This window comes from Mya arenaria, chromosome 11, assembly GCF_026914265.1.
Source record: "Mya arenaria isolate MELC-2E11 chromosome 11, ASM2691426v1".
In the NCBI taxonomy this organism is placed as follows: domain Eukaryota; kingdom Metazoa; phylum Mollusca; class Bivalvia; order Myida; family Myidae; genus Mya; species Mya arenaria.
Window position 1 is genome coordinate 67,947,996 of NC_069132.1, and position 16,412 is coordinate 67,964,407.

Sequence of the window (16,412 nt, forward strand, 5' to 3'; positions counted from 1 at the left end):
CACTTTTAATTTTGTAATTAAAGTTGCCAGCATATTATTATTTAACATTAAGGCACAAACTAAAATAATTAAATTTACTAACGCTTTTCGGAAAAACGTAACAGTTTCTTCCACATTTCTTGATATTTATTTAGAATATATGGTATCTCCTCAAATATCATTAATACATCTTGGGCTGGAACGGGATCTATGATATTGTTAAATAATCCGTAACTTACATATAATGTCATTATTGTAGACAAATGTTTTCCTTCTGTATTGTTCTGATATATAAAAATTATGCGTGACCTGTCACAACAAGGACATTGTTTGTCTTTAAGACTGTTAGTTTTAGAATTCAGAAATTAAACAACTGCTTGAAGCTTTCTGTAGTATTATGTAACATTATTAATGGCATTAGCTATCTCTCTTTACCTGTGAAACTTTGTTTGCAGCATTTAGTTTGTGAACAATGTAAGGAACATTAGCTTTGTGAACATACTCAGTGACTGAGGCGGCGGATAAGTATACTGTCACTTATCAGTTAAACTGTTCATATTGCATTGTTGGTAATAACCGGAATACAACTTGAACGATGCCGACAATGGTCCAAACTTATAAACCTTGTAGATAAAGAACACTTTAGACGCTTGATTTTTATTAAATCCGAACCCTTAACTTATTTAGGTGTTGAAAAGGATTCACCGATCTCTACATCAGTAATGAATGTCGAATCCAGTGTTTAATCGCTTTGTCAAATGTTCGAAAACAATTTGTGAGCGAGTATCTTTAAAGCTAGAAAACGGCATCAGCACGCAATGTATTCGCTGGGAGTTGTAACGCATACACGACAGGACAAAGGTACAACTTATTGTTGCTTTTAATCGGACAATGATGGTTCAAAACAGTTTCATCATGAGGAAATTAACTCGAAGAGAACGTGATAATATCCCAATAGGCTAATGGAATTCTTATACTGTGATCTCTTTATTTTCCAGTTGTATCTATAACACTGTTGTTTCAAACAATGAGCCGCCGAGCGAGTTTGTTCGCTAAGCAGAACCCGGAAGAAAAGAAACCAAAAGGTGTCCGCTTTCCAGACGAGCTAGTCTTTCTTGATAACATAAAAGAGAATGACGTGCATGCTCTTGGATCCATGCTAAGAAGAGCAAGTCTACAAGTGGATATCAGTGCAATTAATGACGCAGGTGGGTAAGAATTTAGACATGACAATATGGTTTGAGTTTTGTATAGCAGCTGATGCCATGTTAAAAGTCTACAAGTGGAATAAGTGCAGTTAAGGACGCAGGTGGTTTTAGTTCTTAGAATGTAGAATTAAGCGCTGGGGGCCATGTGTTAACGGTCGAAAATAGTGGCTATTAGCCATATTAACGACGCAGGTGAAAGAATGTTGAATATAGCGCTGAGAGCCATGTTAATAAGATTCAGTTTTGAAGTAGACACGACGCGGATAGGTTCGGCATAGCTTGGAAGTGTTTCATTGCGAAAATAAATTAATTTTTAATGAGACACATAAACAGTAGTTTGATGTGTATATCACATCATATTGTATGGACTCCAGAACAATAATGATAAAACATTCTGTGTTGTTTCCAGGTCTGACGCCGCTGCACCAGGCGGTTCTGGACGGGAACGAGGCGGCCGTACGACTGCTCGTGGCTCACGGGGCGGCGGTCAACAAACTGGACGAGGATTCTTGGACGCCGCTGCACGCCGCATGCGCAGAGGGACACGCAGATATAGTCAAGTAAGATAACACTGTCCGGAATGCCTTGTCCTAAGATGATCCTGAAAAAAATTCGTTTTAATATTGAATTTATTTGATGATGATCAAGCCTGACACATGTGGCCCCAGGCACATCAGTCTTCCCAAAAAACATATAATACCACATTCTCTCTTAACAGTCTGTCAACGAGCTCGATCAGGACCCGTGTTTAATATTTAATTAAATATTGTAATACAGTCCTGATATAAATCGGGTCCATATCCCCCAGGTCAAGACTATAAACTAGTACGTTTGAACTGTAGTTCTTATGTAAGGTCCATGTCCAGTATTATTACGTAAGGATTTGGTGTATGAAATATATGGGTAAATTGCTTCATTGGATAATAAGAATGTCTCTCACAAATTGGCACCCTGGAATTGGATAAGTCCTGTCTGTGTTTCACGTCAGGAAATCGCTGAAAAGCAGAAAACCAAAATCTCTTCAGATCAATTGGCTGTCTTGCTTTAGGTTTTCTTGGAAAGCTAAACAACCAAGTATAATATGTCGGGCAGACTGACTGATGATTTGTCATAGCACTTAAAAGAATATCCTGATAGAACCTTCGACTCAAGCTGTCTCTTGGTATTATCGATGGTGCGGAACAAGGGTTTTTGAACCATGTTGTCTTTTCCAACATTAATATTTCTGGTGTAATATATGTACGTCATGTGACTTTAAAAAATCTACTTTCAATAGGTCTATGAACACGGTCCGTTTTAGCTTATTGTTATAGACGAATGCTAAATTACTTTGAAATAAATCCAACAAACATGCTTTACCGACTACTGCATCTTGTTGTTTCAGGACATTTCTTTCACGTATAATGTCTAGTAATTATGATTGATTGTGTTAGTCTAGTGTATTATCATGCTATTGTTGGTGCAAATTCCCAAAACAATGTTAATACTGTTTTTTTTGCTCGTCTACTAGTCCACTCGTAAATTGGCTGATAAAAGCATGATCAAAATGCCTTTGTCATTGTGGGGGAACGGACACCGGATATAGTTCAAAAAGTGATAAATTGATAAGCGTTTGATTGTGACACCTGGTAAGTTTTTCTATCAGTTTTTGTGTTTTATGGTGATATATATCAATACGAAATATTTTGTTGTTACGGAGATATTCATACTTTTTGATGACCTGATGGATGAAGCAAATAAATAACTGAACAGGGGATAGCTATTAAGTGGACTGAGGATAGTAACGATGTATTTAGAATAACGAGTCTGTGGTAATAAATACGGCTTTTTACGGCAAGCTTGGGGGAAATTGTTCGATGTTGTCCATATCGAGGGATGAGAGCAAAAAAAGTTGTTGTTTTTTTATCTGTATGTACTTAAATCTGTTTCATTCATATAGATTAGTCAACCCTGATGTGTTTTTCACAAGCATCAACGTTCGAGTCGCAAATATTAAAATATTTGAAATAAGCCATAATCTGATTTATTGAGGAACACAAAACATATGGCCGTAGAATTTATGTGGTGTTTGCTATACATATATATAGAATTGCTTTGTAAATCAAGTAGGTGAATCTAGTAGTAAATCTATCAGGCTGCATTGTTATTCTGAAAGTAAAGTGATTTTGTACGTAATTGAACAAGAGTCGAATAGTTGATAAGGAAGATGATATCAAAGGTTGTTGCCCTGGACCTATCAGCCTCTGGTAAAATGTGATACGTCTCGCTACAACTTGCAAACTACTTGGATACTAAATTAGTATTAAACGTGCGTATGACAAATATTTATTAATTTTTATGAAGACTGGAATAAACGAAAAAGTTCCAATTAGACATACATGTATAGTGTACATGTATATAAACAGTGTTACTATCATATTTTGTCCCATTTTACATGCTATCCCCAGTTCACATTTCTCAACTTTGAAACTATCATCAGTACATAATACGGCTATCTCCAGTACAGTACTGTGAACATTTTAAGGGCATATCTTTAACAGTTTAAATGTTCATTGCCAGTTCTTACAATAAAATTAGTTTAGCTCATGCTTGTAAAATCGTTCGATTTATTATTTATTCGATCTATTTCCTAAAAATAACAATATTTGTCGAAATTCTGTGAATTTTGAGGTGATCATCTCAGATTTGAAGTAACATATTTCATGGCCTGCTAAATCGTAAGCATTATAAAGTACACCATAGGCCAAATTTAGCATTCAGCTTTTACTTCAAACACTTGTTTCATTTGTAGATACGGTAGATAAGCGTTAACACAGCAAGATCTTACCGCTTGTAAAGAACAACAACTGCATATTTGTCTGTTTACTTATCTTTTTTTTAGCTATATCCGGTGTCCGTTCCCCCATAGTGTTTGTGCAACGATGAAAAAGCATATTTTCGGCAATGTTTCGATTTAATTGATTGATGTTACCGATGCAAACTGTACAATTATGTATCCTTTGGGAATGTACCAGCCTCGCCGTCCTGATAGCTCAGTGGTAGCGCGTTCACTTCGAGTGCGAAAGGTCGTGGATTCAAACCTCGGCCGCATCAAACCAAAATGAGTTAAAATATGGTAGCAGTAGCTCCCTTGTCTAGCGCTGAAAAAATGCTGTATTTAGTACCGGTTCAACCCAGGAAAGTTGTATACCATGTATCCGTGCTTTAACCAAGCGCGTTAAAGAACCGAAAAGTTTGATTGCAAAGAGATAGGGTATCGCACCCGGACTTTATTGCAATCACTTCACTTATGGCATTTAAACACAATTTATGACTTGAGGTCAAGCCACAATGCAACCAAAAGCACGGGCAGACATTATTAACCCAAATAAACAAGCAATGCGTCCGCCTCTTAGTTGCAAGTTCCATATTGAACAGTGGCAGTGAGCTTTCTCTGATGTTTGCAGTGGATTGACTGGCTTTAGTCACACTTGATTCGGTTTCATTGTGTGCATTTGGGCGGAGAAAAAGTTCCTATCATTCAATGCTCTAAAAACCTTCAAATTCTCATTTGCAAAGAGTAGTTTCACGGCTAAAATGCGGTCACCATTGCAATTCATACTAGTTAGCTTTGACGAACCAAGTGGCTCAAAGGTATATCAAAACGGTAAGACAATAATATAACTTCAGCTCCAAATATATAGCAACAGCTATATTTCATAGCTACATATGTAGTCATAAATTAAGTACAACATCAGTCGTAAAATTACAGCTGTAGCTATATTTGCTACACCTATCAACTGCAACAGTCTGATGTAAATATACGGCTGTAGCTGTATTTTTGGCGACACAACAAGGGCTACAGCTGTATTTTATAGCTGTAGCAACGCAATGAAATAAAATTGCAGCTATAATGTACAACTATAGCTATTGACACATAAATGTTATTGAATTTGAAAGGCCACTGTTGTAATATCGTGACTTTTGAGCCACAAGGAACGCCATACTTAACACCACGTTTCATTACTTCTTGTACCGTTGTGTCTCTTGTTTGATGTTTGTTTAGCCTTGTTGTTTAAACCCGAAGTTTGGATAGCTGGTATAATTCGGCCCTAATATAAGTCCGCAAGATTGTAAAAATTATAGACCAATAACAATTCTAAGTCATCTTGGAAAATTATTCACATCGCTGTTAAATAATAGATTAAATAAATATTTGGAAGAAAATTCTATACCAGAAGAAAATCAAGCTGGTTTTAGCGCAAAATAGGCAACGACAGATCATATTTTTGTTTTGTATAAACTTATACTGCTATTTTGTCGATTTTTCCTCTGCATTTGACAATATTAACAGTTTATTTGTGGAGAAAACTACTCCAGTATGGCATACCAGGCAAATTCATACGTATGATATACAATTTGTACAGCGATATCAAATCCTGTGTTTCCGGTGATAATAACATACTATCACCATTCTTTGAAAGTAAAAAGGGGGTCCGACAAGGAGAAAATTTGTCACCGGTAATGTTCGCAATTTTTCTGAATGATTTGGCATCCTACCTTCTTAATCGGAACAATACAGGAGTCGAAATAACTGTACGCAACGAACAAAACTTGGTTACCTATCTAAAAATACTCACCCTACTTTACGCTGACGATACAGCTCTACTTAGCGAAACTGAAACAGATTTGCAAAAATTAATTGATGATTTTGATAATTTTTGCAGTACATTTGATTCAAAGGTCATTATCGATAAAACAAAGGTAGTTGTTTTTGGCACTAATAGGCCGACTCGCTATAATTTCAAAATAGGAGAAAATATAATAGAAACGATTACTAAATATAAATACTTAGGAGAACTCTTTTCAAGCTCTGGAAGATTTCTTAACGCAAAAAAACATTTAGTTGAACAGGCCAAAAAGGCAATGCACTTACTATATAAACGTATTTACAATCTAGATTTACCGACTGATTTACAATTACAATTATTTGACCATACAATATTGCCAATACTATTATACTCTGGGGGCTATGAAAACCTAAAAATTATTGAGCAAGTTCATCTTAGTTTTCTCAGAAAAATAACAAAAACTAAAATGAGCACGCCTGCTTATATGCTGTATGATGAAACTGGACGATACTCATTAGAAATTACCATAAAATGTAAAATGATAAAATTCTGGATATCCATTCTTCGAGGTAAACAAACTAAATTAACACATATTTGCTGTAAGTGTATGCAATATGATAATTCCAGAACTTTTAAATGGACAGATAACATCAAATTAATTTGAGATAATACTGGGTTTTCCAATGTATGGCTAGAACAATCTACAAACATAAACCCTAATTTACATTAATGTGTTAAACAAGTCCTCATCGATCAGTTTAAACAAGATTGGCACTCTGTAATGAATAACTCTTCTAAAGGCAAAAACTACTCACTGTTCAAGGAAACCCTCGAATTAGAAAAATACTTTTTAAATCTTGCTCCTAATTTGAAACTCTTTATGAGTAAATTCCGTATGGCGAACCACAAATTCCCGATAGAAATAGGAAGGTATAATAATGTTGACTACGCAGAAAGATACTGTCATATTTGTAGGTCAGACCTTGGTGATGAATACCACTACTTACTAGTTTGCCCATCCTTTTCAAATGTCAGAAGAAAATACCTATCAACCTATTATTTCAATAGGCCAAATACAATTAAATACAACTTAACTTGCACAAATGTTAAACTATTGACAAGAGTAGCCTTATTTGTGAAACATTTAATACGCAACGTATGCCAGCCAGTGTAATTTCTCCAGTTTTTGTTAATCTAAATTAATTATACTGAGTTCCCCAATACCGTTTGTAATTTATTTATACGATATGCTTGTTCAAGGCACAGCCTTTGAAATCTGCACTATATTGAATATCCCTTTTATCCCTTATATTTTGTAAAGATATTTAAAATAACTGTCTCCCTCTTTTTCATGATAAGACACATATTTCATAGATGTACGACCATAAAAAATTTAAAAAAACAACACATTTTATTTCCGCCACTCGAGACAAAGTCATCCTTCTTCGTATTAGTATAATTAAGCTTTTATTGATACTGCTGACTAACCTTATTTGTCCTGATGTTGTCATGTATGTATGACCTGAGTGTAATAAAGATAGTTGTTGTTGTTTTGTTGTTGTTGTTGTTGTTGTTGTTGTTGTTGTTGTTGCTTAAACCTTTAAACAGTGTTTTGGTCTGGGCATCTTGTAACGTTGTGTCTCTTGTTTGATGGTTGTTTAGCCTTGATGCTTATACCTTGAAGCAGGGTTTAGGTCTGGGCATCTTGTAACGTTGGGTCTCTTGTTTGATGGTTGTTTAGCCTTGGTGCTTATACCTTGAAGCAGGGTTTAGGTTTGGCCATCTTGTACCAATGTGGCTCTTGTTTGATGGTTGTTTAGTCTTACTGGTTGAGAAGCAGTTTCCGGAAAGCAGTTTCCGACAAATCGCTTTTTCGCGTACCTTCCTTAGATCTTCATAAAGAATGTACTGCAATTCAGCTATATGGTAACTAGGCAATCAAAAGTTGAAATTCTTACCGAGACACGTAAGAAACTTTTATTATTATTTAATGTTTAATGTTTATTTTTCATTTTGTACACAAACTTGCACGTGGGGGATCTGCACGCGCAGCGTATTGCGCATGCGTGTGAACCTAATTTGCATATCTATGAATAGCTACAAGGTTTTCCTTAATTGACTTATACAAACGATGATCATTGTGTACATATTTGTGAACACTGGTGCCATGCTTGTTTCGCATCCACATTCACTTAAATGTATACAAACACAAGTTTCCATCAAAAAATGAATAAAAAAATCATTGATATTCAGTCTCTGCCTGATTTCGAGTATGAATTGAATGTCAAAACTTTTAAGGTTTAAGTTTTTTGGAAATGCTGAAAAATTAAATAACATTTCTCTTATTACAGTCTTATATTTAGTTTATTAAATAAACGGATAATAAAAACACACAACAGGCACCTCAAATATGCCCCGCATTCAAATTGTCGGAAACTGCTTCTCATCACAAGCTAATCAGAACAACGTAAGTACCCACTTTGCGCCACTATTAGATACACTATATGTGACGTCACACATGTTAGAAATATATCGACAATAGCAACTTGAGCTGTAGTTATATAAAATGTGAACACTTTCAGTAGATATTTAAACACGTATAAATAATTCAATAAAAACGTTTAAAAACTGTCGGAAACTGCTTCTCAACCAGTAGTGCTTATACCTTGAAGCAGGGTTTATGTTTGGGCATCTTGTAACGTTGTGGCTCTTGTTTGGTGTTGTTTTCGCAAATGTTGGTAACTTTAAACATGGTCTTGGTCTGGCCAACTTGTACCGTCGTGGCTCTTGTTTGATGTTTGTTTAGTCTTGGTGCTTATACCTTGAAGCAGGGTTCAGGTTTGGCCATCTTGTAACGTTGTGTCCCTTGTTTGATATTTGTTTAGCATTGGTGCTTATACCTTGAAGCAGGGTTTAGGTCTGGCCATCTTGTACCGGTGTTGCTCTTGTTTGATGTTTGTTTAGTCTTGGTGCTTATACCTTGAAGCAGGGTTTAGGTCTGGGCATCTTGTAACGTTGTGTCCCTTGTTTGATATTTGTTTAGCATTGGTGCTTATACCTTGAAGCAGGGTTTAGGTCTGGCATTTTGTAACGTTGTGGCTCCTGTTTGATGTCTGTTTACCTTGATGTTTGTATTGCATTTCATTCCATTGTGTTACTGGTAGTGCCCACAAGACCAAAGAAATTTCTGGTAGACTGAACCTTTTGCAGGAAAACAGTAACATGATTCACAATTCTTGCCCTCATCATCTAGGATTTATTTCAAAACAGGGCTTATTGACAAGAAATTTTATCTTTATGTTGTGTTCATGAATAACATGACATTTGAGCTGTACATAAACTTTCCCAAGACGTTCATATGTTGTGTCAGCCTTCTATTTAAATAAAGTTAGCAAGGACACTCACATTATTCATGAAATATAGCAATCTCGTGGTCTTTCTTATGAGGCCTACTCATTAAGCGTTTAAATTTATATTTTGAACTTATTGGAACATTGTCTTTTTTTGTAAGTTGTTTTTTAATAAGACATTTTACAATAGTTGAGTACCAAAGCTATGAAAGCAACAAGAACGTTGTATATATAATTAATAGATTTGAACGGAATTGATGAAAACTTATCATGAAAAAGTAATAAGTAATATGTAGTTATGAAGATGCTTTATGCTTAGAAGTTAGACCGGTATGAATAATATTAAGTAAACTTATGTGCTGTTTCAGGTTTCTTCATCTAGGTAGGCTTACCGGTCTGAGGAGTATTTTAGATGCTGAGCAAACTTATTTTAGGAAAAAAGAATACCATATCATCACTATGTCAAACTGTTCTCTCAGGTTTCCACTTGAAAGAGGAACTGCCAAGCATAGTCAGATTAATGATTTCAGGTTACGATGTTTAGTAGGTTTCCTCTAGCGATTGGAATTAACAATCCTGACAAATACGAATCTGTTGTTCCAGGTTTCTAATTGAAAGTGGGGCTGACAAGAACATTTGACAGACGAAGGCGAGCGACCCCTGGATCTCGTGGAACCGTCTGACCTCCCAACCATCCGGGTCATGCTCAGTGACGTGAAACCAAATACAAGTAACCAATCAGAAGACGAGTTGGACGATGACGTTACTGATAATGATGTCACTGGATGACATAGTTATATGTCTCGCGTTTTGGTACTATTGTACTTAACTGGTCAATTTGTACTATGGTATCCGATATGAAGAACTGGGCAATTTTTTTATTGTGTATGACTTTATCATAGCCATATAAAAACTCATGTTACGCTGCAAAATGCCTGCATCAACATTGATGTGTACATATTGATCAATCATTCAAATACGGTATGATAAAAGGGTGTTTTAAAAGTATTAATAGGCATTGAATAAGCCAATTTAACAGAAAATTGCTGTGTTAATATAAATCAGGGTGTTTCCAACTGTATAAAATTTAAACATCATTTAAGAAATCAATCCTCTTTTATCTTTCGCACAAGATCTAGTCTTGGTAACCATGTAGATTGCAAGTGTGTATTCAATTTCGGTCAATAAAAGTCACATTTCACCAGTCCCTTTGCCATGTCGGTAAAATTTGCCAACATGGATTGATACCTTAATAGGATTACTCTAATGAGTGACTTGTTATCAAAACTTTGCTATGGAATCGTTGTATATATGCATTAGACACATTCTTTTTTTACTGGAGTCTGATGCTCTATTACATTAAAATAAAGATCTTCAACCCCTCTTGTACGATATATTGGACAAAACTTGGGCTACGATACATGAGTATTCATTTACTGGTTTTATTTTGGGACTACAATTTTCATTTAATGTTAAGAAAAATACAATTCATAAACGTCTGTCGTGAGTTGCTTCAACCCCCCAGATTTATTTGATAACATTACACCATTGAATTGTTTTCATTATTTGAAGCGCTTTATTTGATAGATTTATAAATACCCTGTGATTAATTTCAATGAGTATTGTTAATTATTAAGTGATTATTGGGTATCCCTTAAATCAAATGAAATTGTTTTGCACTGCTCGGCTCGGTTTTCAGCATTAATACTTAATCCAACCCGTCCTGTATACAACACGAGGAAAGAATTTCCAGCGAGCAGATGTTTTCCACACAATTATATACTATGGAAATAATCTGATCAGTGGAAAATACTGGGCCTTACAGTAGATCATATAGCAATAACGATCACTGGCTCTTTGAAAAAGACGATATCTCTTAACGAGTTTTGTTTGCATGTTTCGAGGTCAATATTATTGTGAAAAACTACAGAAACAAGCTCAGTAGCCAAAAGTTTAAACATTAACCCCGTTTACTGGAACAGGGTAAACGCCAATGACATAAAACACAAAAAAACAATAAAAACACAAACAAGAAACATGAAACAACAGCACAAAACTCCACAAACAACACAGTGCATATATGTTATATAAAAAAGCTAGGTATGTTTATCAAGGAGTGTTAGGTACTGCCTTCGACCGGTCAGTAAACTGTAAACTGGGGGTTTAAACCAGTTTACGTGCACAAACCTCACTCTTATCCCAACAATCCTGAATAAAGTAAAAACATGAAAGTAAATCTTATCAATGTATGCATTAACTTGAGGAAACTTAATAATAAAACAAATAATGATAAACTAACAAGTACTTCAATGATTAGGGATCGCGAATACATCTGCAGACGAGGGAATACAATCCAGACTGCCTAATGCAAAAATGATTCAAAGATACGATGCAGTTATTGTTTGAAACAATTTTTATGACTTAAAAAATCTGGGATTGCAGTGAAAAAGTTGAGTATTTGTTTCAGGGGTAGCAACATTGTAAATCTGGAATTTGAATGTCCTTGTTTCTTTGAAATGGTATTAAATGCTAGCTAGTAGCTAGTAGCTAATAGCTAGTTTAGTAATATGATATATAACAAATGAAAAACAATGTAAATAATTTAAAATAGTAAGTGTTTAAAATTTTTGCGATTTTTGACTAATGTGAATAAAAATCTCTCTGTTCCAAGGGTTAATGTAAACAAGAGGTTAGAATCCTGAGAGGCCTAGAAACGTAGTAGGTTAAAAGGCTTTGATTATTGTAATTTTTCCTGAGGAAAACCTATCTCCAATATCTCATAAATACTCAAATCGCAATCTCAACTCATTTTACTACATAAAAGCATAGCATGATTTAAAATTTGCGTCTTGTATAATTTTTGCAATCGATTTTTTTTTTCATAGAATGTGATCATTTTATCAAAAGATTTTATCCATATTTTAAGGAAAACTAATTCTATAGCAAAACATATACTTGCGTCATTGTTAAAAACAATGAATTGCACGCAAACACATATTGGCAAAGGAATAATATTCTTGGACTCTGTATCAAAGGTTTTGATCAACATGTTTTATTATAGATTGAACTTTAAAAAGGTATGAAAACATATATTTTATAATAAATTTAAAGTCTATGCGGTAAAATGAGTTAAACTGAGATTGATGATTTTGACTTAAGTGTTTTCGAGATATTTAGGTCTGGACCTTACCATAAATAAAATATGTATCCAGGCAGCCGATCAGAGACTAATTGTTATGCAAATGAGTGATATCGAGATTGGGCCGTGATGCTATATTGAACTGATTGTTATATCCGAGTTTACTTTGTGGATTTTATGTTTATGTTCCCTATAAATCATAGAGATTGTATAGGCAAGGGACATAAGGTGCTGTAATAGTGTGACAATAGTCTTGAAGACTCTGATGTATGTGTGTGGGTTATGGCCATATTTTTAAAGAGCAGGGTATTTCAGAAATGGGGCAGTGTGGTTCAGGTGAAAATGGCATATTGTATCGGGCTGCAGCCAATTAAAGTATTGAATGAAGTGGACAGAAAATGTTATAAATGTTTAAATATGAAAAAAATGTGTGAAAATAGTTAACGTTTTGTATACATTTGTACGTGTAATAATAAAATAAGTTTTTAAACAAAATAAATAATTGTATGATGATATTATTCATTTGATGCCATAAGGGCAGAAGTATACACATCACCGAAGTTTTTTTGTTGTTGTTGAATTTAATTAAAAAAGACCGAAAAAGGGGTACACAAGGTGGTCTCCAACAGGCCGCGGGCTCTACGAATAAGGGCAGGGAGCAACACCTTTTAAGCTAATCATTCCGAAATTACCCTATTTATATGCACACAAAGATATCTTTGTTGACCAATTTTGAAATATGATTTTATTAAATGATTATTAAATTAAAGGCCTAATAATTATACTTTCCAGGATTGTATTTCATTTTTTCAATAGCGTTTCTAAAACATTTCTGAAATATATAGCATTTGCTACGTTTTTTAACAAATAGTAGCGATATAGCTGTTGAACTATATTCCGCCCAGTTTTTCAATTTTTGTTACGTCTTTGCCCCTTTTAAGTTATATAAACTGTTGTTGATAACCCGGAAACAACTTGGAAAATAATGAAAGACCTCTGGGTTGAAGAATACTTTAGACACTTTATGCGCTTGATTTTATTAAATCCGGATCATGAACTTATTAAGATGTTGAGAGGATTCACCGATATAGACATCACTGATGAAGGCTGAATCCTGTGTTTTATCGCCATATATTTTTTTTTCATAAACCATCAGTTGACAATATGTGCCATTGTAAACACAGTTATTGACTAACTGTACAAACAGACGATTAGCGTCTGTTTTGATCTAAATGCGAGATCCAATGTATTGATTGTGTATATGGTAAATAGCCCTATGTTATATATGTGCCCATAACGTTTTTAAACAGAAAAACAAAATGAACTAAACTAAACAAATTTTCATTTTGCGGGTTCCGATAACGGGGCTCAGAATGCCCTTCCTCCAAACTGTTGCATTTAATACGCATTCACTATACAATTTCTGACTTGTGGTCGTTTCACCAACATCCTAGTTGCGATTTTGCATCTAGGAGAGATTTTCAACAGTAGAACCACAAAGTGTTCTGTATATGCTTTGAATGTTTCCCAAATCGACGAAACAAGCATAATGGTTTCTTTTACATAATACACAAAAACTAGTTTTGTATCTGGAGTACAAAATTCTTAATTGCGTTCTGTATTTCATATAGGTGGCCCTGGTTAACAGTGAAAACAGCCACTTGCTCGGATGTAATATATCCATGGACCGTGTACTACTATTCAAAGGGCAAGATTCCTACATGTACTGAATGTGTCAAAAGTCGTTACAATATAAACAAACTCTCGCTCAGATATGTACGGTGGCATAGGGGTGACACGTGAATTTAAAATCAATGGACATGACTTTCTTATTATTTTCAACGACTTAGTATGTCGTGGCAACAACTTACAACCTAGTACCCACGACTTATCATCTCATTCCCAAGAAGTTGACTTTATCGTGGCCACGACAAAGTGTTCCTCAAGTCAATAGAAAAGCTATTGAAAATGCTCAAGTTTTAAAAGGAGTTTTGTGATTGCTGTTTGTTGTTATTTCATAAACGTAAGTAAAATAACTCAATTAAAAAATAGTTTGGAAAAACTATACGAACATGAAGTCTGTGAGCGAGTTCCTTTAAAACTAGATAACGGCATCAGCACTCGAGTTCTTTACTTTGAGTTGTAATGCATATTAGACAGGACCAAAGTACAATATACTGTTGCTTTTAATCATTACCATAATGAGGAAATATGCTTGAACTGAACGTAATCGTACCGAAGTTCACCAATGTTATCAATGTTATTCATATACTGCGATCTCTTCTTTTTTTCCGTTTAACATATTACAACGTATTTTTTTAACAATGAGTCGCCGATCGAGTTTGTTTGCAAAACAGATCCCGGGAGAAAAGAAACCAAAGGGTGTCCGCTTTCCAGACGAGCTTGTCTTTCTTGACAAGATATAGGAGAACCCCGTGCATGCTTAGGAGGGCAAGTCTACAGGTGGATATCAGTGCAATTAACGACGCAGGTAGGTAAGATTTTAGACATGACAAAATTAGATAATAAGAATGTCTCTCGCAAATTGGCACCCTGGAATTGGATACGTCCTGTCTGTGTTTCACGTCAGGAATAAGCTGGAAAGCAGGACACCAAAATGTTTGTCATATCGATCTTGCATTAGGTTCTCTTGGAAAGCTGAACAACTAAGTATAATTTTAAGACCAGACTGACATGATTTGTCACAGCACTTAAATGAATATCCTGATAAAACCTTTGACTTAAGCTGTCTCTTAGTATTATTAGTGGTGCGGAACAAGTAATTTTGAGCCATATTGTCTTTTTTAACACTATATCTTCTGGTCGTAATATATCATGTTACTTTAAAAAATCTACTTTTAATATGTCTATGAGGACGGTCCGTTTTATATTATTTCTATATATGAATTAATAACTGTGAAAACAAACATGCCTTTCCTACCCATGCATCTTGTTGTTTCATCTCTTTCACGTATAATGTCTAGATTTTATGATTTATTGCGTTTGTCTGGTGTATTAATAACCCTGTTTGCTGCAAATTCCCAAAAGCATGTTATAACTGCTCGTTGTGTATGTCTATTAGTACTTACACTCGTTAATAAACTGATAAAAGCACAATCAAAATGCCTTTGTGCAACGATGAGAAAGTCAATTTTCGGTAAATCAATGTTTGGTTTTAATTGGTTGATGTGAAAGCGACGCAAACTTCAGCTGTAAAATATATAATTGAACACTGCTATATTCTAAAGCCACATCTGTAGCCACAAATGAAGAACATCAGTAGTAAAATTACAGTTGTAGCTGTATTTGCTACACTTGCAACGGTCTGATGTAATTATAAGGCTGTAACTGAATTTCTGGCGACAAAAGAAAGCTAGATCTGTATTTTATAGCTGTAGCAACAAGTTGAAATACAATACCAGCTATAGTGTACAGCTATATCTATTACCACATCAATGTTATTGAATTTGAAAGGTCACTGTTGTAATATCGTGACTTTTTAGCCACGTGGAACGCCAAAGTTAGCACCCTGATCCATTACATCTTGTAACGTTGTGTCTCTTGTTTGATGTTTGTTTAGTCTTGGTGCTTATACCTTGAAGCAGGGTTTTGGTCCGGGCATCTTGTAACGTTGTGTCTCTTGTTTGGTGTTTGTTTAGTCTTGGTGCTTATACCTTGAAGCAGGGTTTTGGTCCGGGCATCTTGTAACGTTGTGTTTCTTGTTTGATGTTTGTTTAGTCTTGGTGCTTATACCTTGAAGCAGGGTTTTGGTCCGGGCATCTTGTAACGTTGTGTTTCTTGTTTGATGTTTGTTTAGTCTTGGTGCTTATACCTTGAAGCAGGGTTTTGGTCTGGGCATCTTGTAACGTTGTGTCTCTTGTTTGGTGTTTGCTAAATTTTGGTGCTTATACCTTGAAACGGGGTTTTGGTCAGAGCATCTTGTAACGTCTTGTAGCATCTTGTTTGATTTTTAATTGCCTTGTAGTTTGTATCCCATTACATTCCATTGTGTTACTGATAGTGCCAAGAAGACCAAAGAACATTCTGGTAGAACCTTTTGCAGGAATACAATTACATGAAAAATCTTCTGGCCATCATTATCTAGTTTGTATGATGCTGAGCAAAC

The 16,412-nt window shown here is 35.0% G+C and overlaps 1 pseudogene; it reads left to right on the forward strand.

The window, feature by feature from the left end:
• The first annotated feature begins 1,006 nt into the window (after window positions 1-1,006).
• On the forward strand, window positions 1,007-9,936 carry LOC128209884 (protein phosphatase 1 regulatory subunit 27-like; annotated as a pseudogene).
• The last annotated feature ends 6,476 nt before the right edge of the window (window positions 9,937-16,412 follow it).